The following is a 24914-nucleotide window of genomic DNA, read 5'->3' on the forward strand; positions in this document are numbered from 1 at the left end:
CCATGAAACCAGGAAGGTTATCTGCAACTGCCTGGTTGCAATGATGGTGACAGGGAAGGGAATGTGGCAAACTGAATCAGTTGTGGTCCAGTGGCACCATATATATTTTGTCCCAGAGCTGCTGCGGATTGGGTAAGGAGTATGTAAACACCTCTCCTCCAGATTGCCCCCAAAATAACTGACAGGTGCAGGCAAGCCCTAAAAGAATGCGAATTGTCCAAGATCACTGAAGTGGGTACCATGGCAGAGCAAGGATTCAAATACTGGTCTCCAGAGTCAGTCCAATGCTCAAACCACTGCACCACACTGGCTTCAAAGCAAAATTGTAGCTGCAATTTAATCTCTATGCTTGCAGTTAACATCCAACTGTCCGGGTTAAAAAGAGAAGCACTGGTGATTAAAGTGATCTCAAAGTCAGTCTGTAGACTGTTCAACCTTTCAGATGTCCGGTGTAATGCCTAATTATGGGAACCATTCAGTGAACAATTACAAAGTGGTGGCCATTTGGTTGTTGTTTTTTTCCCCAGACACTGGCTGCTCCCACTTTCGTCTTCTGCCTAGCTTTCCAACCAGCCAGTTGCTTCGTACAGAATCAATAGGACAGGAAGGAAATCAAGATTCTTGGCATCATTAAAGGGTGCACATATTGCTAAGCTACCAAATGACTATAAAGCTGTTGAGATGTTTTAACTCTTAATTGATGACTGTTTTCTTGCAAGCACTCAAAGAGATTCCATATCTTGCTTGTATAATTTTAAACTCCTGCACTCTGTCCTTTCCGGGGCCACTAACCTCTGCATAAAATAGGAAATGTATGAAACATTACTTATACCAATGTTGGCTCACAATAATGAAGAACCATCAGTGCTTTCAGTTTAAGAATGGCAAACTACAGGCGAAAGTAGCTTTACATTACATATCATGGTTTTAGTAATGCATATTACTTAGACACACAATCTCAATTAGAGCTTTGAATAGGCACTCTTTTATTGTTGTGCGAACATTAATTGGACAAATGTGCATTTCCTGGAGGCACTAAAAGGCTCCCAAAAGAGAGCACTCCCTAGTGAGCCTCATAAATATTTTACTTTGCACCTTAAAAAAAGATGATTGCATAGAAAAGAAGGTGGATGAATTAGGATCACACTCTCAAAGAAAATACCCATAGAAGACAGACTTCTTGCAAAAGACGTGTGATATTCACCAATTTTTGTGTTAATTGAAAGGATTTATGCTTGTAAGAACTCTGTTAAAACCCATTTCTCAATTGGAGGTATTAAAAAAGCAGAGTGTGAACCATGTTACTCTTTTGTTTAATACAGTACTTTGAGGGAGAATCTGATATTGACTCTTTGTGTATTTCTGCACATTCCCATAATCCGTCTCATGCTGTATGCATGTAAATAAGGTTCTTCATATGGGAAGGAATACTTTAGATGCCAGTGTTTTCCTTTCTGAGAGAAATTGTCTCCAAATTGTCCTGTTTTATTTTTTAATGTGTTATTTGATAGCTTTTTAAAATTTGTGGACCACTTTGGAAGCAAACAGTGTACATAAATCTTTTTAAATAAATGGATAAGAAGTAAAATGGTTATTTTTAGGATCAACAAATATAGAGATATGCAGAGGCCATCTAAAGCACAGCAGAGATGGGAAGATGCTGTGGTCCCATCAATTTCTTCTATTCATTCTTCTTAACTCTAACTTTCTTTTTATAAGGTAAAAGTAAAGGTTTTCCCCTGACATTAAGTCCAGTCGTGTCTGACTCTGGGGGTTGGTGCTCATCTCCATTTCTTTTTTTATATATATAATGTTTATTTATTTTCACTCATTCAAATATACATACATTGCAGGTGTTTGTTGCATACAGTGCAATACTTTCATCTATTAGTCTTTCATAATCATTTCTTAGACAATATATTTACAATAAGGGGTCACAGGCTTCTATTTGTATAGTATATATAATAATATTATAATATCCAAATTTATATCCGTTTCCTCCTTGCCTTCAGTCTATTAGCTTCCTCTATGTACATTTTTAGATTAATTTTACATTGAAATGTTGGATCATTGGTTGCCATTCCTTGACAAAGTTCTCTAAAGGTTCTCCTCTTAAGTGCATTGTTATTTTGTCCAAAATAACGGTGCTCATCTCCATTTCTAAGCCGAAGATCTGGCGTAGTCTGTAGATACCTCCTAGGTCATGTGGCCAGCATGACTGCATGGAGTGCTGTTACCTTCCCACCAGAGTGGTACCTATTGATCTACTCACATTTACATGTTTTCGAACTGCTAGGTTGGTAGAAACTGGAGCTAACAGCAGGTGCTCACTCTGTTCCCCAAATTTGAACCTGCAACCTTTTGGTCCACAAGTTCAGCAGCCCAGCACTTTAACACGCTGTGCCACTGGGTATAGTTAATTGTTCTACTGTTATTTCTAGAGCCAAGCTTGTTTTCTGCAACAACAGAAGTTAGGGACTGTACCAATGGATTCATGTTACGAGAAAGAAGTTTCAATTAAATATAGTTGGCCCTCTACATTTGCAAGTTTGACTTTTGTGAATTTGGATTATTCATGGATATGATTAAAGTGTTCTGTCTAGGAATCTATTTTTCCTCGAGCTATAGATTCTCCTTTTCTAAGAATCTCTAAACCCCATATTTTACTTCCAGTGGAAGTGGATCATATAGTCATGTCTGAGGACCTGGAAATTCACAGAGAGGTGTTCCCTCAGGTTAAAAAAGAGCATTTTAAAATTAATGGTTTTTCCACTTTTGCAGGTATTCTCTGCCCCTAACCTTAGAGAATGTGAGGAACTGACTATATTATAAAGATGTTTGTCATGATAAGACCTGTTCAGTAGTGGAATATACTACGCTGGAAAGTGTCTTTCATTGGAGATCTTAAACAAAAATTGGATGACCGCCTTTCAGTTATACTTTAGCTGTAAAATTAGCTGGCAAGGAGTTGGACTAGATGATCCATGATACCCCTTAAGCTTCTCTCATTCTGTGATTCTATTATTTCCTGTGACTTCTGCAGGCCCATCTTCTTCTGGAGACATAATGTAATTGCTCACTGCAGTCGCAGCAGTATTTGGGGAAGGAAGCTCCCCCAGAGGAGCAGCAACAAGTATCTGCAATGATCCAGAAGTAGGAGAGGCCAAAGTCCTACAATGCTAGAATTGAGTAAAAGAGGGAAGGAATTCCTGCAGCATGCATTCTTTGAATCCCATAAGATGAGGCAGAAGTAATCTTGGAAGATATAGCTTGAGTTGTCTTGAGAGGTTTCAGACTGAATCCAATTAACAGGCCAGCCATATGTGTTCAGGCTCAGTTCGGGCCAGGTATGCATCATGACGCCTTCTCGTTCCATGCTGTCCATCCCAAGCAATGGTCATTCTATAGAAATACAGGAAGGATATTTCCCTATATTGACAGAATGGATAAATAGTAGTTAGCATATGCCTTGCCTTCCATAGGATACAGTGGATTTGGCTCTGTCCGTTACAGAAAGTTGGCAAACATGTGAGGAAAAGAGGGGGTGGTGCAGGAGACACACTTTAATAGGGTTAAGTTATGGGGCAACATCAGACAAACTCTAGCTGTAGAAGTCATAGTCCAGATGGAGGCAATTGGCTAAGTAGCACAGTTCATAGTTCTGGAAATGTTTCATGCAAATTTTTCCCTGCTTAATTACATAGACTTTCTTGACATTTATGGTGCCAAAAAGTGTTTTTATGAACATAAATATCCAAGCAAGAACAAATTCTCAGCACTAACAAGATTATTTTCTGTCCAAGAAATTTCCTAGATAGGTAGGTAAAGGTTTTCCCCTGACATTAAGTCTAGTTGTGTCTGACTTTGGGGGGGAGGGGGGTGCTCATCTCCATTTCTAAGCCAAAGAGCTGCCGTTGTCTATAGACGCCTCCAAGGTCATGTGGCCGGCATAACTGCATGGAGCACCGTTACCTTCCCACTGGAGCGGCACCTATTAATCTACTCACATTTGCATGTTTTAGAACTGCTAGGTTGGCAGAAGCTGGGGCTAACAGGGGGAGCTCACTCTCCTCCCTGGATTCGAACTGCCGAGCTTTTGGTCAGCAAGTTCAGCAGCTCAGTGGTTTTATCCGCTGCACCATCGGAGCCTCCCTAGATAGAAAACATCATATTTATGGACAACAAATGTTTTCCCCCATGAAGTCATAGAATGATAGAATTTTAAAAAGACCACAGGATCCATCCAGTCCAACCCTTTACCATTCAGGAAATCACAATCAAAGTAATTTGGAAGATCCAAGCCTGAAGACAATTTTTCAAAAGTGTACTAATTTCCATTTTCCTTCCTCCTGCAATGGAGAGAAACTTGTGGAAATTGTTCTTGTATGCAAGAATGAAATGAACAACGTTTTACATCCTTTACACAACAACAGAGAGGAGACAACAACAAAAAACAAAACACTTTCTTGGCACTGTCACTTCTGTGTGAAGGAAAGGGGAACAGGTTGCATTGGAGGAGGCAGTGGGGATTGGAGAACTGAAGGTAAGGACAATAGGCTGCTTGGCTGGCTGGAGAGTAATGGAAGCACATCCTCCTCCTCCTTCAGTTTGACTTGGCATTTTGTTTCTGACCGCTCTTGCTTTTTTTCTGGGAAACAAGATAATCCTAAACTAATCTGAAAAAAGCACAAGTGTAATACAATGCAATAGCCTATACTTAAAAAAAATCTGTTGTCTATCAAACACTCAGTTAGAGGTTGCTTTTGTTTGTAAAATAAGAAACGGAGGCTGGGAAAGGAGAGTTAAGCAGAATATCTAATTTTTTAGATTAAACAAACGTTTCATAGTGGTTGTTTCCACATACTTTTGTGTTCAGCTAGGGATTTCTTCTCCACAATTAGAGACAGTACTAAAATAAGGGTTCCACACAAGCACTTAACTAATGCTATACTGTCTGGCATTGCTCTTTTGAGTAGCAAGATTATGCCATAATGTCTCCTCACTAATAAGTCCCATTCAGCAAATGATGGATATCCTACTAATTGCTCCTTAAAATGCCTTTGTTAAGTGTCAGTTTTGGTTTCCATGCTGGGTGGAGGGATGGTTTAACTGATTCCCTTTCTCTAGGGAGGGGTCTTACCCGTTTTTATAGTGATGTAAGAATACCATAGTAATTAATTCTCCATATAGCAATAGAATATACTGAAACTGAAAGCAGGAAGAATTTAATTAAAAACACAAGTGCCCTCAGAAAGTTGATAGCTCTTTGTCTTTATCCACAAAGCAAGACCTATGGTCCTCATAGGCCTTAGGCAATGTCCCCCCTTACCCAAACCTTTGAAAATCTACTTTTTTACATTACAACTTCAAGAATTCAAGTTTTGTCCTCATCCTTATCTGCCGATTTCTTTCCTGTTACATACAGTAAGGAAAAGAGATGACAGTCATAGAGAGGGAGAATGGAGAGCCCTCTCTTCTCCATCCCATAACATCTGGAGAGCCCATGTTTCCCACTCTTACCTTAAACAGCAGTCCATCTCAAAAACCCTGATTCAGATTCCTGGTCATTTCACATCAAACCAAACAAAGCCCCCATCTGCTTTTTGGCTTTTTCTTACCATTAAGGAAGAAATATAAGGACATAACCCTCCTTCTCCCTGGTCTTTGAATAGTTTCTTTCCCGTGAGATCTTAAATGACTAACTGCCACCTGAGGAGTACTTACACAACGAATGCTGGAATTATAGAAATCTCTCTGAGGTAGTTATGTGGTTTCAAGACGAAGAGAGCTGCGTACTTCCATTGAGAAAATCTGTGGTCAGCTTGATGGCTGTAATACGGCAGCTGAAGTGACAGGAAAAGACAGTGGTAAGATTTATTGAGAAGCATATACTAAATATGATTCTGGACTCAAAGAGTTTGCTATATTCATGAAGACCGTTTCTGGCTCAGTTTTCTCTCCCCTGTAGCCATGTTAGATCTTTTTTTGTTATTGTTAAAATGATGGGTTTAAATGGCAAATAATAAGTGATAATAATAAACAGCTGTCTTAAACAGAATGGAAAGTGATGGACCAAACAGCTGGCATTCTGTTTTCGTTCACTCTAGCTGTCTCAGACGTTAAGTGTCTGCTTTACATGGTTATGCTAACTGCCTTGTAATGGCCACAAAAATTAAACCCAGAACCTCACAAGGGACTCTCTTGGGTAGCTTTTACAATCTTGGGAGAAAGCTGTCATTAGCGTGGTTATACAATATTCCCTTTTTAGGAATGGAGGAGTTGGTGGTCCACCCTTTGGCTTGAACTAACCTGACCTTCAGCTTGGTGGCAGCTCAAGCCATGAGGATCTTTGGTGCCTTTCTTGCTGAAAAGGTTTCCCAAGCACTTCCACATTAGATGATTTCCACATCTGAATGGTGACCTTTGAACCCAGTTCTCTTGTGATATGATAATTTGTGGCATGGTTCTTGAAATGGCCTGCAATTGCATTATGGGATTTCCCCACTTGTCTATTTCAATTACTGCAGAATGAAATACTGCCCATAGTTTTGGTGTGGTTGCTCAAAGCCTAGCTTATACATCATTCCTATGAATATCCCTTGAGATCAAATTAGACTAAAAAACCTTGCTAATCCTTGCACAAAGAGAATCATCCAGTGGAATTTGGCACTGGGTTTTGGACCAAGTTGTCCAAGCTCAGCATGAAGATTGTCCCTATAGTGTTGTTCCTTTCACACAGTAATAGGATATGTATGAAAAATGGAGGAAGATGAATTAGTTTCAACAAGCTAGATGAAGCCCTGTCTCCTTCACACTTTTGAACAGAGCTTAGAGCATTGGTAAAAATGCTGAACACATTACTTTCCCCATCCATGAGTTCTAATATCTTATTTATTTATCTATTTACATTTTTTTCTAACTTTGCATGTGCTATTAAATTCCATGCCACTTTCCAGATAGGTGAGATGCATATAAATCTATCAATTAGATAGCTGGTTGTGGGTGGTGGGTTTTGTAGTCCCACACATCTGGAAAGTTCCAAGTTGGGAAAGCTGTCCAAAAGCATGACATTTAACCACCTCTTCAATTAAATTTTGCTGTGATCTGCACTCCTTCTTGTCTCCATTTTCAAACAACCTCGGCAATAGGTATTATGTCTATTCACTCAGTCATCAAACATTTTGAATTGTTTGAAAGAGAATGGCATATGCTTGAAAGAGTCTTGTCAATCTGTCTTATAAAATGCATTAACATATAGCTGTAGAACATAACTAGACATCATGTCTCATTGCACTGACTGCAACTTCATTCCCATACGCACACACTGCATTAATGCTAACCTCAAACTGCAGCAGCCAAACAACAAACTCCCACAAAATATATGAAAGAAAGCCCTTAAGGTGCATCAGTGCTGTATGGTTTGTATCATCATCACCTGGGCTCATACTGGTTCCAAAATTTTCTATATAATCATCTGGAAAATGAAATGACTTACTTCAGTACCAGTTTGAAACTACGTTAAGTGGTCAATGTAGATGTGGCCTAAGTTGTTCTTGCTTTACACCTCTCCCCCCTCCCCAACAAAGTACAGCACAGTTTTATCATATTTATTTATTATATTGTTACAAGTGTTTTATCTAATTTTTGTATAGAATGTAATCAGGTCTTTTCAAGCCCAGTTGTTTGACTTGGTACTTTGATATGGCCTAAGGGCTAATCAATAAAATCTTCTTCTTCTTCTTCTACAGCACTATAGCATATTGGAAATACCTACAAAGACAATATATTATTTAATAAAGATGATAGGGGTCATTGTTACATAAAATGTACAACTGCAAATTTATGTACACCTGTACATTTAGAAAAAATGTCAAAATCTATATTTCTTAGATGGCCAGAAAATTTTCCAACCAAATCACTGTATGTATATAATATTTGATTAATGTAACTGTTCTTCTGGCAGTCCCATACACCTCTCTATCTCTCTTACGCTCACAACTCTCTCCAGCACGTTTGCTCATTATTCCCATTGCCATGTCTCCACATTTCTGGACTTCTTTGGAATACAGGCAGTCTCTGAGGTACAAACGTCCAAGTTACAAACGACTCATAACTAAGAACAGGGACAAGACAACAGGAAGTGAGAGAAATCTACCCCTCAGAAGGGAAATTCACTCTGGGAAGAGCTATCATGAGGAAAAGGATCTCCACTCAAGCTTTATCACCAATCCTTGTTTCCACAAGAAGCCAATTTTTAAAAAAATTCCAATTATCACAGGGACAGAAAGTGAGGTGAAGTCTCTTGAACAGGGGCACAGGAAGAAAACAAACACAACAGCAGTATGAAACCTACATTAAAAAATGTACCTGTTCCGACTTTGAAATTCGACTTAAGAACAAACTTACAGAGCCTATCTTGTTCAAGACTCAGGGACTGCCTGTACTTTGTCTTCCTCCTCCTATTAAAGCTATTGTTTCTCCTTCTGAGAGTTAATACAATGGCTGGTGAGTTTCTGTCCTGGCTCCTATTTTTGCATAGTCGGGTAGCAGAGATGGAAATATATGAGAAAGACTTCATACATTAAGTTACTTGTTGATGTGCTGAAATCTAATTTGATTGTATTTACATTGGAAGGGAGTGATTTTAACCATTAAGCTTTAAATTGATATTTTAATGTATGTGTCATTACTATAGAAGCAGCTTTATTAAAAGGAAGGTAAAATAACCCTATCCATGATTTTTCTCCAGAGGTGACTAAAAACATTAAGAATGCCCACTCTCCTATACGCTTGAAGTCCAACCTATCTTCGAGACTGCATATCCTTCTATGAACCAGCACAGGCATTGAGATCTCCTGAGGAAGCCCTTCTATCGGTCCCACTAACGTCTCAAGTACAGTTGGTGGGGATGAGAGAGAGGGCCTTCTCGGTGGTGGCTCCCTGGCTCAGGAATACCTCCCTAAAGAAATTAGATTAGTCCCCACTCTTCAAGCTTTTCGGGTGAGTTTAAAAACATGGCTCTTCAGACACGCCTTTGACCTTGCGTAATCTATGGTCAGCTCAATGATCTATGTTCAGCTCTATGCTCAGCTCAATGATTATGTCACTTCACACTGATTATTACAGCAGATAGCCAGCTTACTCACAGGTTCTACTGCGTTTTAGGAAATGTTATATTTTTTTTACAATTTTTACAATTTTATTAACTGGGATTTTATGTGTGTTGTTGTTTTTATACTTTTGTCACTGTGTATATACTTATGTATTGTTTATATGCAGTACTTGGAGTGCTTCTGTGAGCCACGCCAAGTCCCTTCGGGGAGATGGTGGTGGGGTATAAATAAAGATTTTTTATTATTATTATTATTATTATTATTATTATTATTATTATTATTATTAAAATTTAGAAAAGGGATTGGTGTTGGCAGAGGCTTTCAGCATATTTTATATATATATATATATATATATATATATATATATATATATATATATATATATATAGAGGACCAAAAGCCTAGTGAAGGCACGACCAATGAGAAAAGACAATAATACATGGTAATGTGGAAAGTAAGGAAGAAAGAGAAAGACCACATTACAGACTGATAGACTTGGTTAAGAAAGCCCACAGCCCTGAGTGGGCAAGATCTTAGTATATATGGGTGTCTTCATTGGGTCACCATAGCCCAAAGTCAATTCAATTGACATATAATGAGAAGACATGACTCTCTAGAAGAAGAAAAAAGAATAATACTCAGAAAGGTAGGAAACAGTAAGAAAAAAGGAATGTCCCATTACAGATGGATAGACTCGGTCAATGAAGCCACATCCTTGAATGTTCAAGCCCGGAGTGGGGCTGTTAATAACAGGCTGACTTCATCTTATTTGCCATAAGTCAAAGCTGACTTGATAGTAATTAACAACAACGACAAACCAATGACACGTTGGTCACTTCCAAACACTTTAAACACTGATCTGCAGCTTTTCAGTGGGGACTGAGGGAGGGATGTCAATGAAGGGCAAAACTGTACCTTCAGACCTATTTTTCCTTACCATTTTCTGAGTAGTTGGAGGGGAAAAGAAGCTGCATGCAGCCCACAAGCCATGCAATTTCCACCTGTTTTAGAAATGAGCTTTATCTTAGGATGCTTTAAAATATGTGTTAGTCACCCTTTGGTGGGAGGGGGAATAATATATCTTGTCTGAATAAATACTTCGTTTTACTGCCTTGGTAACTTGGAAACATTACTACTTTGTTTGCTTCCTTTCAGCTTGATCTAGCCTCCTTTAAATTCACTTTATGTTAATGGAACCACTTTTGTCCAGATGGAAAAAAAGATTTTTCTCCAACACAAATAAGTCAAAGTGAGAGCTGTTATCCATCTTTACAAATAAACTCCCACATCAAGTCAAAGGATTTCAATATGCACCTTCACCTTTGTTGTTTAATTGGAATTTGGATGGATGTTTACTTACAACCATTTCTAAATGTATATCTAACATTTCTTCTAATAAGCTCAAGCCAGGCTTTTTTTTTGCTCACTTGTGTTAAGTCAGGATTAATTAATTATGTTGCTCCTTTACATTAATTTCCATCTTAATTCATAATGTAACTGATTTTAAATAGTTAGTCCACGTCACTGTGTAGTGGAAGGCAACACTCCCTGTCAGGAACTTTTTCTGCATTTTCTCCAGCTATATGTTATGTAATCAATCAGCTCTTTTCACACACAGCCACAAGCTTGAGCTTTGTTCAGCAATACTGCTTTTGTAGGAAGGGTGGTGACTTCTGGAATCAACCTTGCCTAGATATGTAAGTTTTTAAAAAGAATGAGCCAACAATGTCATGCAGCAGCTAAAAAGCCAATGGGATTTTGGCCTGCATAAATAGGAGTCTAGTGTCTAGATCCAGGGAAGTCATGCTCCCCCTCTATTCTGTCTTGGTCAGACCACACCTGGAATACTGTGTCCAATTCTGGGCATTGCAATTGAAGGAAGATGTTGACAAGCTGGAATGTGTCCAGAGGACGGCAACTCAAATGATCAAGGGTCTGGAGAACAAACCTTATGAGGAATGACTTAAAAAGCTGGGCATGTTTCGCATGCAGAAGAGAAGGCTGAGTGGAGGCTCTGGAACACCCTCCCAAGGAAAATTAAGCTAGCCCACATCCTCCAATGTTTTCAGTCCAACTTAAAAACTTGGCTCTTTAACCAAGCTTTCCAATAAGTATAGAGGCCAAAAGGTTTAAATTGTAGACCCACCGGTTTTCACTGAAAGCACTTTATATGACTGGTTGGTTGTTATTCATTTTATGTTTATAATTACCATAACATTTTACTGATGTCTATTTTAGAATTGATTGATTTTATTGTGGTATTGTTTTATGTATTTATGATGTAAATTATGTTTTCTTTTGATATTGATGTATCTGCATTTATTGCACTGTATGTATTGTTACATTACAAGTGTCTGTAAGCCGCCCTGAGTCCCTTTTGGGAGATGGTGGCAGAGCAGAAATATAGTTGTTGATGTCATTATTATTATTATTATTATTATTATTATTATTATTATTATTATTATTATTGGCATGTATAAATATGTGAAGGGAAGTCATAGGGAGGAGAGAGCAAGCTTGTTTTCTGCTGCCCTGGAGATTAGGACGCAGAGCAATGGCTTCAAATTACAGGAAAGGAGATTCCACCTGAACATCAGGAAGAACTTCCTCACTGTGAGAGCTGTTCAGCAGTGGAACTCTCTGCCCCAGAGTGTGTGGAGGCTCCTTCTTTGGAGGTTTTTAAGCAGAGGCTGGATGGCTATCTGTAGGGGTTGCTTTGAATGCGATTTTCCTGCTTCTTGGTAGGGGTTGGACTGGATGGCCCATGTGATCTCTTCCAACACTATGATTCTATAAGATGGATCACTTACTCAGCAGCCAGCCATGGAAGTTTCAGCCCCTTCATTGACCATCCAGTTTCCCAAAATTTTACTAGACAAACAAGAAAAAGCAATACCATCCCAGACAATATGAAAAAAAAAAATCAGATTATTGAGCAGGGAGAGTAAATTTAAAAAAATGTATTGCAATCTTTCAAAGCTTGAGAAGAAATCACTGTGCAGAAATGCAAGAATTTTTGAAAATCCCGTTTTTCATCCATCTCACCAGAAATCCTTCTCTTTAGCCCTTTCTTTTGTCCATTATAACCCTATCTCCTTACCCCTTCCCTTTTTTCATTAATATTTTAGTTTCAGCATGGGTCCCAGCAAAAGCCCCAAGTTTAAGAACTACAGAAGTCATCTTCCAGGAACAAAAGTGGCGTTTCTAGGGCTAGATCTACATTGCCCTATATCCCAGGATCTGATCCCAGATTATTTGCTTATCCCAGATTATCTGTCAGTGTAGACTCGTATAATCCAGTTCAAAGCAAATAATTTGTGACCAGATCCTGGGATATAGAGGAGGGTAGAAGGGGCCTAGGTGACACCTAGTGAAGAACAGAGGATGAACATATGGATGCAGGCAAAATGACATTCAAATCTTGGAATTAACTTGAGTCTCATACTCTAACCACTTCATCATACCTTCTCTGGCGGCTCTCGGCAGCGCTCCTGTTTGCTGCCAGGCATCAGGAAGCTGCCGCCACATGCCCCGCTTTGCTGGGCTCCTCCAGTAGCTCTTCACACAGGGGGAAGTGTGGTGTGCACGTGGAGTATGCGGCTTCCCCCATTGAAGGAATGGCAAAATGGGAAGCTTCTCTTTGTTGCCAGGGCAGCAGCGGCTCGCTGGTTCTGCCATCCTTCACCCACGGAGCTGGCATGATATTGTGTGATCGGAGCTGGCTGGCTCCGTGGGTGACCAGGGCTAGATCAGCGTTTGCCGCTGAATCTAGCCTCGTATGATGAAATTGTAATTTTGTTTCATATACTTAATGAATAACATCATCATTGACTTAATACTAAAATTCCAACTTAAGACGATCACTTTAGTTTTACAAAATAGGTATAATTAAGTTGTTCCCTTTGTGATAGAAAATGCACAGCTTAATTGATTTTGATTAAGAAGTCCCTAGCTCTGCCACTGCCTGTTTGCTTGGTGAGACAAACTTACGGATCCTAAAGTACTGAAATGCAGAGTTGCAAAAGCTTTTAAACATGTGTTAAAAAAGAGAGTTATGCAGCTGGAAGATCAGAAGTCTGCTTAATAATGGCATGCTAAAGACTGGCCTCCCATGGGTACTCCAAAGCACAATAAGTTAATGCTTGTAAAGTGCTTTGAAGATGCAAAGTACAATCTAAGTAAGAAGAAATACTAACCTTCACAAGAGCCAAGATGATATGATAAAATTTCCTAGAGTTGCCCTTCCCTACATTCATTCTCAGATATTCTCATAAGAGTGGGAAATGGGTTGTTGTGAGTTTTCCGGGCTGTATGGATATGTTCCAGAAGCATTCTCTCCTGACGTTTCGCCCACATCTATGGCAGGCATACTCAGAGGTTGAGGGTTCTGTTGGAAACTAAGTAAGTGAGGTTTATATATCTGAGGAACATCCAGAGTGGGAAAAAGAACTCCTGTCCGTTTGAGGTACATGTGAATGTTGCAATTTGCCACCTTGATTAGCATTTTAATGGCCCACAGTTTCAAGGCCTGGCTGGTAGCTGCCTGGGGAAATCCCTTGTTGGACGGTGTTCGTTGGCCCTGATTGATTCTTGTCTGGAATTCCCCTGCTTTTTGAGTCTTGTTCTTATTTACTGTTCTGCTTTTAGAATTTTTTAATACTGATAGCCAGATTTTGGTCATTTTCATGGTTTCCTCCTTTCTGTTGAAATTGTCAACGTACTTGTGGATTTTAATGGCTTCTCTGTGCAGTCTGACATGGTAGTTGTTAGAGTGGTCCAGCATTTCTGTGTTCTCAAATAATATTCTGTGTCCAGGTTGCTTCATCCAGTGCCCTGCTATGGCTGACTTCTCTGGATGGATTCGTCTGTAGTGCCTTTCATGTTCTTTAACTCGTGTTTGGGCGCTACGTTTGGTGGTCCCTATGTAGACTTGTCCACAGCTGCATGGTATACGGTAGACTTTTGCAGAGGTAAGAGGATCCCTCTTGCCCTTTGCTAAACGTAGCATTTGTTGGATTTTCTTAGTGGGTCTGTAGACTGTTTGTAGGTTGTGTTTCTTCATCAGCTTCCCTATGTGGTCAGTGGTTCCTTTGATGTAAGTTAGCGATGATGTTATTCATTGAGTATATGAAACAGAATTATGAGCTCATCATACAGGGCTAGATCCAGTGGCAAACACCGATCTAGCCCTGATCACGTATGGAAGTGGGTATTAATAGAAGTGGTTAGAGTTAGTTTATGTACCATATAAACTAAATGTACTTTGTATTTTATGCACCAAAACAGCCTTGCTATGACATGGTGTGTGTGTTTTGGATGAGGTTTGCTACACCAGTGCAACATTACCAAATATAATTGTTTGTTAGCTGCCTAAAGCTTTTTGGAAAACAGGCAGGCTAAAATGTTTTAAACAAGCATTGTTTGTTTATCAACGTATAATTTTTTACATAATTGCTGAAACAATGTTACAGCTATGATGCAAGCAAACACACCAGTATAAAAACAGGATGTACGCATCAGTTTCTCCTTTCCCCAAGAAACTATTGTACTTGAGAACATCTTTGTTGCATTTGGATCTTGGTTGGAGCAATTAGCTGAAGCAGCCACTGGGAATATTTTTCTTAAGTTTTTCTTAACCCTGTCACGGGAGACTTGAGTTCTGATAGTGGTAGGTGGGAAACAATTACAAAGAACTCATTATTTGTAATGATTTATTGGTAAACCATGCTTGTAACCCACCTTGCTTCTCTAGAGACCATGTTTAGTGATGCCCACTTTCTCCAAAAAGCCATTTCTATATACGTAATTCTAAAATTTCTATAACTCCTGTTTTGGGATCCATTGGTCCAATGCAGAATGTCACCCTCTTCAATCCTGGGCATCTCATATTCCATTCTGCTCTAAGAGACTCTGTGTTGGAAGCGATTAACACACTTATTAGTACTAACAAATCCTTTAATGGGGCATTTCTGGAAGGCCTTCCCTTACCAAGGAGCAATGAATGGTTAATTTTCCTCCTATGCTTCACTTTCTGTAAGTAAATTATTAATCACATTGATATTCTATCAATACATCTTTCTTTAATGTTTAAGCATGTGTTAATAATTCAAATATCTATTGGTGACCTCTCTGCACTCTTGCGATTTTTGAAAGCCCCAGTGCTCGTTGAAGGAAGTCTATCATTATCATGTACAGAGCAAGTTAAAAGCCTTTTGTTTCTTGATCCCCACTCCCACCCTCCTCCCATATGTTTCTTTTCAGGTGTCCTTTTTGCCCGCAGATCCCGAATGCAGTTTTTAATGGAATATAGAGTTCAAGGAGTTCGAACCACCAATTCAATTAGACTAAACAGGCAGCAAGAATCCAAACATGGTCTGATTGACAGTGTGTTTACACTCACTTATATTGAGTGGATTTGGTGTTGTGCAACAACAAAACCTGAGCATATAGAAAAACTATACACATTTTACCATACATCGTACTTTAAAATGTAAGTAATTCAGCTGATGTTCCATTAATGTACATTTCTGCACAATTTCTTGTGCACATTGTGGCCATATTCTCAAAATACATTTTAGATCAGTTTATTGCTTTAGCCACAAATTGTCCCATGGGTAATCAACTAAACCATAGTCAGCTATCCTCATTTCTTGCCTGTTTTTCTCTGATCCTAGTTTTGTTCATTTCTGTTTCAGAATGGACACTTGGAGAAGCAAGTCAGGGATAAGTCACCGCTCTGGGTTCAGATTTAATGAAAATCTACTGTTAAAATAAACCAGAGTTCATAAGTCCACAAGATACAGTGGCTTCTAATTGTCATTTGATGATGACCAACAAACCTTTTTTTTTTTTTTTTTTTGGTAGGGATCAATTTGAATACTACAGTAAATTAGAATTGAACAAAACACAATACCCTGTTTCCCCAAAAATAAGACAGTGTCTTATATTAATTTTTGCCCCTAAAGATGCACTAGTTCTTATTTTCAGGGGATGTCTTATTTTTCCACACAGAAAAATTCACATTTATTGTTGAACAAAAAAAAATGAACATTTATTATATACTGTACAGTAGTTGTCATCACAAACCAGCATAACCAAACTGAATCCTATCAAGAATTTCTTGTTACTACCACTATTTCCATGTACAACGATCTATGGTACGTACATTTCATGATCCTGCATGCTCTGGTGTTCTGTTTGGCGGGCATGGTCCCAAATAAAAACTTTTCTAGGTCTTACTTTTGGGGGAGACCTTATATTTAGAAATTCAGCAAAACCTCTATGTTCCAGAAACATTCTCTCCTGACCTTTTGTCCACATCTATGGTAGGCATCCTCAGAAGCTGTGAGGTCTGTTAGAAACTAGGCAAGTGAGGTTTCTATATCTGTGGAAGGTTAGCATTATTAACAAAGTTGAATTTAGAAATGGAAAAAAGGAATTGGTAATTATTTTATTCACAGTCGCGAGACTTATAGTTGCAAGGAATTGGAAGATAGTAACCAATAGTAACCAATCTCACACTGGAAGCATGGTATGGCGAGGTATGGAACATAGCCTTAAATGATAAATGATCAATGGAAATGAGGGTGTTCAGGGGGGAAACTAATAGATCGAATTTTGATTTATACTGGTCAGTTTTTATTAAATATGTTTTAGAGAGTGAAAAAGGAAAAACAATATAACTTTGTTGGTCAGGAATTTTGGATATGACATTTGTTTACTGGTTGACTTATAAATTTATGGCAAAGGAAATGATACTTGTTCAGTACTTAGTGGTGAGGTCATGTGTTTGTAAAATGTTCATTGTTTTGTGTTCTGTTTACACTGTAAGCCAAAAAAAAAAAATCAAGTGCTCTGCTATGGCTGCCTTCTCTGGTTGAGTTATTCTGCAGTGCCTTTCATGTTCCTTGGTTCGTGTCTGGGCAATGCTATTGCGTTTGGTGGTCCCTATGTAGACTTGTCCACAATTGCATGGTATAAAGTAGACTCCTGCAGAGGTGAGAGGACCCCTCTCGTCCTTTGCTGAACTAGCATTTGTTGGATTTTCTTAGTGGGTCTGTAGATAGTTTGTAGGTTGTGTTTCTTCATCAGTTTCCCTATGCGGTCAGTGGTTTACAATCCAGCTTATTATCATATATAAACCTGAGCAAATTTTATGGCAATTTGGATCCTATATGGCCATGTAGTTGTCTTCATTGATTCACGTTAGACCAGGCATGGGCAAACTTTAGCCCTCCAGGTGTTTTGAACTTCAACTTCTATGATTCCTAACAGATGGCAAGATGGCTGGGATTTCTGGGAATTGAAGTCCAAAAACACCTGGAGGGCCAAAGTTTGCCCATTCCTGCTTTAGACCCTGTGAGATGCTCAGTTGACAAAGCAAAATCTAGCATAAACTAACAAGTGCTCATGTACTCATCTCACACATAGTTGCCACTATTGTCATTTTTTGACTTTTTACATTATTAGGAACTGATGTGAAGCCTGTGCAAACATTTCCTGATTGAACAGAGGTACTACCACCATGGGCACCAAATCTATTAGGCATGGTTATTCCTCATTTTAAAAGAAAAGCTACTTGATGACCTATAGCACACATGATTCAAAAATACATGATACAAAGAAAGTGAATCAGTTTAACAATGGAACAATATAGTCAGCCAGTTATGAGGTAAACAAGCCAAGTAGTTCAGCATGATTATTTTGCTAACACTTTCCCAGTGTTCTTTTACCCATAACTTCTCCATCTTATAATATGCAGAAATACGTAGTGCTCACTTGAAAACAATCCTATTGTAAAACCTTTTCTTTCGGACTCTTTAATGTGCCATGGAGTCCAAGGATATTGTGTTTTAAGTCAATGATCCTCAAAATTTCCAGTGCAGCAACCTCTTCTTTTATGTGTTGGCTTTCAGATAATCACATACCTGTCTACTACTCTTCAGGGCCACTTCATACATTCTGATTCTAATGGATATATGTTACATACCTGCACTGAATATCCATATAAACCACAGCATTTCAAATGAAATGTCCTTTTGAAAATCTTGTGCATGTTCGTAAAGAAAGCCAAAGATCATTCCAATCCATTTTCATAGTGTATACCTGGTTAGGAAAACTCATATGCACTTCCAAATAGTACAGAATTAATGGGTACACAGCACAGACTTGGAAGATATGGCTCCTAAGATGATAATATGCCAAGTGGCTCTAAGACTACTCAAAAAGCAAATCAAGATGCCATTTTAATTTATGTAAGGTCATCAGCACAAGTGATCTTTAAGATAGATTTTGCATTTTCCACTAAGGCAAATTGAATAAAAACAAAAAGGCTACATTAGTGAAAATGTCAATTCAATTTTTAAAAGGATCTCCTCCGCTTTCTATACTCCATTAAAAACAATCAGGCCGAGTCATGTGGTTACTTCAGTGCATGTCCAGCATGGGATAAAGCCTGCTGTATTGACTTTGACCCCTTGTCCTTTAGCCAAAGTGGTTTGTGTGGGAGCAGAAAAACATAATTTGCTTGGCATGAAAAAGGTGCTGGAAACATATTCAATAAAGAAAGTGGGAGAGAAGCTTTGCAGATTTTGACTTGAATCCAAGTTGGCATACATTTGGTAGCCAGAGCTGAACTCCTTTAAGAACTACAGGGGATCATCTGCTTGTTCTTAAGGGGCAAGTTGCTGCGTTCTTAAGGGACGAGAATCCCCTCGATGGATTGTCACCCTGTCGTGGTGAAGGGTCTTGTGTGTTCCAATGAACCTGTGGGTGTAGACACTGGAGTCATGCACTCCCGGGGGGGGGGGGGGCACAGAGAGTTTCCAAACCAAGCACAATCCTACATGTTACAATGTCCGTGAAGGCAGAAGGAGGCTGCAACAGATTGAGAAGCCACTGTCATCGTGTTAAACACGTCACTGGTTGGGACCCTCACTCTGTGAAGATTGTGTGTTGATCGACTTTGTGCTGACCTCCACACATTAAAAAAAACTCATGCACAGGCATCTTCCAAGAACTTGGAAGGCCATCATACTTTGACAACGAGGGATCGCCTAAGTAAGTTAGTACGCTGTGGAATGTATTTCCTGATCCAACAAGCATAGACAGAAGTATGAAATGGTCACCAACAGTAGCCTTCCCCCTTCAGTATTAAACTGTCTTGTTTATTGAATGAAAGGTATGTTTCACATTCACATGTGAATTAGAACCAGTTCATAAATTGACCTTCAAAATAAGGTTGGGACCCTAAGCATGCTGACTTCAAAATTAATGTTAATAGAAACCATCAGGCTTGTTTCAGATAGAGTCCATACCTCCGTATCCACAGATTCTGTATCATGGATTTAATTTGAATTTTTTTAATCCAATAAATATTTTTTTAATTTTACCATTTTACACAAGGGATGCCATTTTTCTATATCTCTGTATATAATGGGATAGGCATCCATAGATTTTGTTATCCATGGGGGCGTTCTGGAACTAAACCCTAATGGATACCAAGGGCTCACTGTATTTGACTTCCACTCCCCCAAAAAGCATTTTATTCTTCAGTGCCATCGATAACAATATACATATGCGTGTATGTTTCTGGAGCTGTTGCTGCTCTCAATACAGCTAAGAGCACATGCTAAAAAGTCTGTTATTCCCATTTGCATGCTATCATCTGGACAAGGGCAACTGTGTCATAGCTTTACTATGTTAATTACTCTCATTTCACCCCTTTTCCTACAAACCATAAAGCTGTTTGTGCTTTTTCATGAGTATGAGCAAGTTGAGGCAGCACTGAAGGAGATGCCAGTATAGCTATAGAGCACTGCCACCAAGTGATAAACAGTTTGAAGTATCCAACATACTACACAGAAATAGGTCATAAAAGGATAATTCATTGGACAGTCCTTACCATCATTATTTTTCTTACTATGTTTTTTCTGGCTGAGACATTTAAATGTACATTGTGCTTCATCCTGCAGATTCAGAATGTGTAATTATATAGTTTCTTTCCCTAAGTTATCTTTCACATATCCCTCTGACCGTGCACATATCCCTCCCTAGTTATGCTTGAAGCCCAGTTCAGGTCAGATTGGTGTGGATCCAATCTGATGTAAAATAGATTTCAAATCCACATTGATTTCAATAAGGAAACCAAAAATGACAATTCCTTTTTTTTACACACACATTTGCATAAGATTTGAGACATAATTTCTGGGCCCAAGAGCCACAAATCCTCATTCGCCATGCATCGTGGTGAATCTATGGGATCTTAGCAAGGGGTGTGGAGAGCCCATTGCTCCATGCCCCAAATTGTGCAACTTACCTCTGCCCCCATCTGCCTCCTGGCTTCCCTACACTGTCCTGAAGGCAACATGGGAAGCCCCTCGGGTTGCAGCAGTGGTGGCATATGCCGCTTGCTCTCCCCTTTCCCAATGGCACCTGGCTAGAAGTACACATGCATCGTGTAATGGGCTCCGTCTCCAAAGGGGAGAACAAGCAGCGTACGATGGGCAATGTAGCCCATCTGATGAGGTTGTGAGCTGAAAGAAATAACCAAATAATTTACAGAGCAACAGAAGTGTGGGAAGTTGGGGTTATGAAGGTATGCAGAAGTAACATTGTGGAACCAGAGATTGGCAAATTGGTGCAATTCCACAAATGAAGAGAGGTACGATTTTGATAGGTACAATCACCTGCCCCTTGAAATAAATCCCTTAGATAACAATACAAATGTACAGATTGACTATCATTTGCAAAATACTGGGATGCTTTTTATGTTTTTCCTCCCTACTTTCCCTGCAAGCCTCATTACTAATATGGGCATTTCTAATTTTTGACTTGATTTACTGATGTGACATATTTTAATAATTATATGGCATTTTGATGGCATTATAATTATGAGAGGCTTGCAATAACAATATCTAGAGTACATATGAGAGGTAGATTAAATAAAGTTTTAGCTGGAGGGTAGAAAGGTTGACTTGCCATTCAGCAACTGAGTCAATGAATCTACTCTAATTTGGATTAGCAGTTAGATTTTAGCTACTCTTATCCCTGTGTTTGCGATATGATTTGGGGAAGTGATTTACTGATTTCGGCGTGGTGCACTCTGCAGCTTATGTGAAAAAAGGGACACAGACATAACTGTGTCTATGGACATTACCACATACTTGCCCCTTTACCATTCTATTTCCGTGATGCGGGATAGTGAAAACTTACAATCATGATGACCATGGTTTTGCTGCTGACATTGCGTGATTGCAATGGCTATGTGAAACTGCATTTCTAGGTGGGTGGCATAACTCTGCCCTCCAACTGTGCTGCTTCCTCTCCTTGGTTGTTTGTTTAAAATTTACAAGCACTTTGCAATTACAGAAATGCTCAGACTCACTGCACAAGTTAAATCCCATGACATGGCATAACCAGGGGCCAATGACAGGTTTTACCTGTTGGTAGTCCCTGACAGCTTCATCGCTAGGAGGTCGCAGATCAGCAATGTGTTTCACTACTATACCAATTCACCACCTCATTCCCACTTACCTTGGAAAGATATTTGTCTAAAACCTTGGTAAACTTCTGCCAGTCAGTGTAGCTCCGTGGTCTATTAGTCTTGGTGTCATAAGGCAACGTCCTGTGTTTGTAACATATTAGGGCAAAGCAACACATACTAGTTTTTATTTGCTGCTCCTTTTTTATCATGTCAAAATCTATAAGATTATTTTTATTGACATGATTTTATTATTTATTATATATTGTAAACTGCTTTGGGTATGTGAAAATAAACAAAGGTGGTATATAATTTGAAATAAAAAATAAATACCCTAGTTGATGAATAGATAATCATTACTGTAGCAAATTGCACTGCTTTGCATTTTGATGGGCCCTTATTCAAAAGAGTTGGGACACAGCTGCTCCAGCAAACAGGCAGCTTGAATACTATCTCAGGATAAGTTGCCATTGGTAACAGCATCATAAGTATGTGATCCTAAGCAGACTTAATTGGCAATGAGCCCAGTGAAATAAACAGCACTTCCTTCCTTCCAATCAAATGCACTCAGGACTGAAGTGTGAGTCTTTTAAAAAGAAGGCATTTCCTTGTATTCTGTGAATTCAGCTATGTCACATTTATCGTTGCAAGAAAAGGCAAAGAATGGAGGGAGGGAGGAAAGAAAGATGTAATTGTAACTTTAATTTGGCATTCAGTTGAGTTCTTGTTCACGAAATCATATATTATTGTTGATTGGAAAGCATACATCCGATCAAAGGAGTTCTATTAACGCTGTTGCGTTCAGTGAAAAGTGATATCATTCTAATTCCTGCACAGACATGCATGTATCTTTAGACTAAAATATTAATTTCCTCTTCCCTCTGTGGGAGTAGTGTTGGTTATGCATAAGTCGGAATGGAAGAAAGGCATACATTTCATGAAAATGATGTATTTTGCTTAAAGTTCTGGAAGACTGCATTACAAATGAATAGATTCAACCAAAAAAGTTGCAGCCCAGACTTTACAAGATCTGAGCATGGCTGTTGATGACAGGATGACTTGGAAGTCTCTCATTCATGGGGTTGCCACAAATTGAAATCAACTTAATGGGCATTCACAACAAATGTATCAAATAAACTGATAGAATAAGACAAATAGACCAGATAAGGTAGGAATTAAACAAACAAACAAACAAAATAAGAAACAGCCAATTAAGTGGTAAATATTGTCTTTTTAGAGTAAACATATTGAATCAATGTTGTGCATTGACCTACCATACAACACTTGATTCAATAGATCTACACTGGTTGGAAATAATCAATAGAATGTAGTAGTAAATAGCTTAATAGTTAGGAAAAGTCAGTACTGTTACTTATTCTAGTTAGGACACAAATGTGGCATCTTCCTATTTTATTTCCTTGACCCTTGAAATGTGTGCAGGAACTTCTCATTTCTCGTAGAAAAAAATACAACTTTTGAGTGATTACAAAAGAAATCAGGGGAAAGGGGATGATGGCAGTGGCCTGTGTGGACAGCTGGACCAGTTCGAGTAGAACCAGCCCTACTGTCTACACCATTCCTGAAGTATGGAGCTGCTCCAGAGTTTTGGCAAAACTCCAGAGCATTTCTTAATTAATGTTGGGTAAAATCAGTTTTACTTTGCATTATGAACCAGAAGTCCCTGAACAGTGTGTGGATGTCCATGAGAGATGTCTGGCCAGATTCGGGGTTTGTGGCCAGCATATACAGGCCCTGGGCAGGATGTTATGAAAAAAGGAACTCATTCAGATGTGTAGCTTCCAAGCCTTCTAGGGCATTACATGTAAATAAGCAACATATTGAGCTACGCTTTATGATAAATAGGACAGTAGAGTAGTTGTTTAAGTAAACTGGTCAAACTCCTAATTGCTGAATTCTAAATGAATTAAAATTTCTGAAACATTCAAAGGCAGCTTCACATAATACAGTAATTTAGCCCAGATTACTAGGGTAAAACTATGCCTAATTAAGAAAGGCTTCAGATGATGAACAATCTGAGTCTCCAGAGACAATAACAGATCAGCTAAGAAAATGAAGTCAATAGCTTAAGCTTTCTTAGGACTTCATCAGAGGGGGCAGGGTGGAGTGGGGTGGGACAGAGGGAATCATCTTACTCTGTTCCCTCTCATCTTTCCCCATCTTGAGGGATGGCCAGCCATCCCATATTCTTACCCATCATTCCTTCTCTTTCTCCCACTTTACGGCTGTTTGGACTCAGGTAACACTCAATTCCTTAAGATGGAAACAGAGTCAAATGGAATCCCATCAGAAGTGCCCTTGTGTTGTGTGACAGCCTCTGTGGGACTCTTGTGGGGCTATATTTGCATAGCGCATGAAAACAGAGCCCTACACCTGTCTGATGAGGTCCTTATCCGAGAAAGTAGACTTATGGCACATCTACAGCGACCATTTACAGGAGTGGTCAGTTGTAGAGTACTTCAAAATGGCAGCAGGTGTTGCTATACTGCCCCATGGGCTGAATCCAGTTTGGACCTGCTGAATGGCCACCCTTACCTTTGTCATGTTCTCATCTTTTCAGAAGCAGTCTTTTGAACCTGAACATGTCCATTTGTATTTTAGAATGTTTTTATGAATGCTGATGTAAATTAATAATTTTTAATCTGATTTATGTGTACTGTATAATTTTTATATGTGTGTTTATTGTAAGGTGCCCTGAGTCCCCTCTCGGGTGAGAAGGGCGGGATATAAATGTTGTAATAAATAAATAAATAAATAAATAAATAAGCAGCCACGGAGCTCCAAAGAAGGGAAAGGAGGACAACGATCCCTCTCTCTTTTCCAAGTTGTTGGTGCCTTTGCTTACATTGGCAAAAGCGTCCAAGGATTGTCAGGAACTCTTTAAAGCCTCATAGCAGCTACTATGATGATGAAAATACGGTGTAAGTAAGTGCCACCCCATGGCAGCAGTGGCCCTTGTGAACAGGGAGGGTAGTTTTAATTAAGAGCTATTCCAGCCGTTTAAACTACTTCAGGGCTGCTGTTCTGCTTCAGGAAAGTTCCAAAGCATGCACAACTTTTTCTAACTTGGGGCACAACTGCAGTGAGCAGCTGTACCCTGCATTGGGGTCATGTGAATGCCATGGAACCAATTGTCACCCACTTCAGGATTTATTGCCCATGGAGATGTGTCCATAGTCTGTGAAAACTATCAACTGTCTCTAGGGTAATATAAGATCCTTTTGTATACTGATATTCCAAGCACAGCGTGTCTTTGCATGATAGATCAAGAGAGACTTTCAATCTGCATACCTATTTCTTCA

Source organism: Anolis carolinensis, chromosome 2 (assembly GCF_035594765.1).
Source record: "Anolis carolinensis isolate JA03-04 chromosome 2, rAnoCar3.1.pri, whole genome shotgun sequence".
Classification (NCBI taxonomy): domain Eukaryota; kingdom Metazoa; phylum Chordata; class Lepidosauria; order Squamata; family Dactyloidae; genus Anolis; species Anolis carolinensis.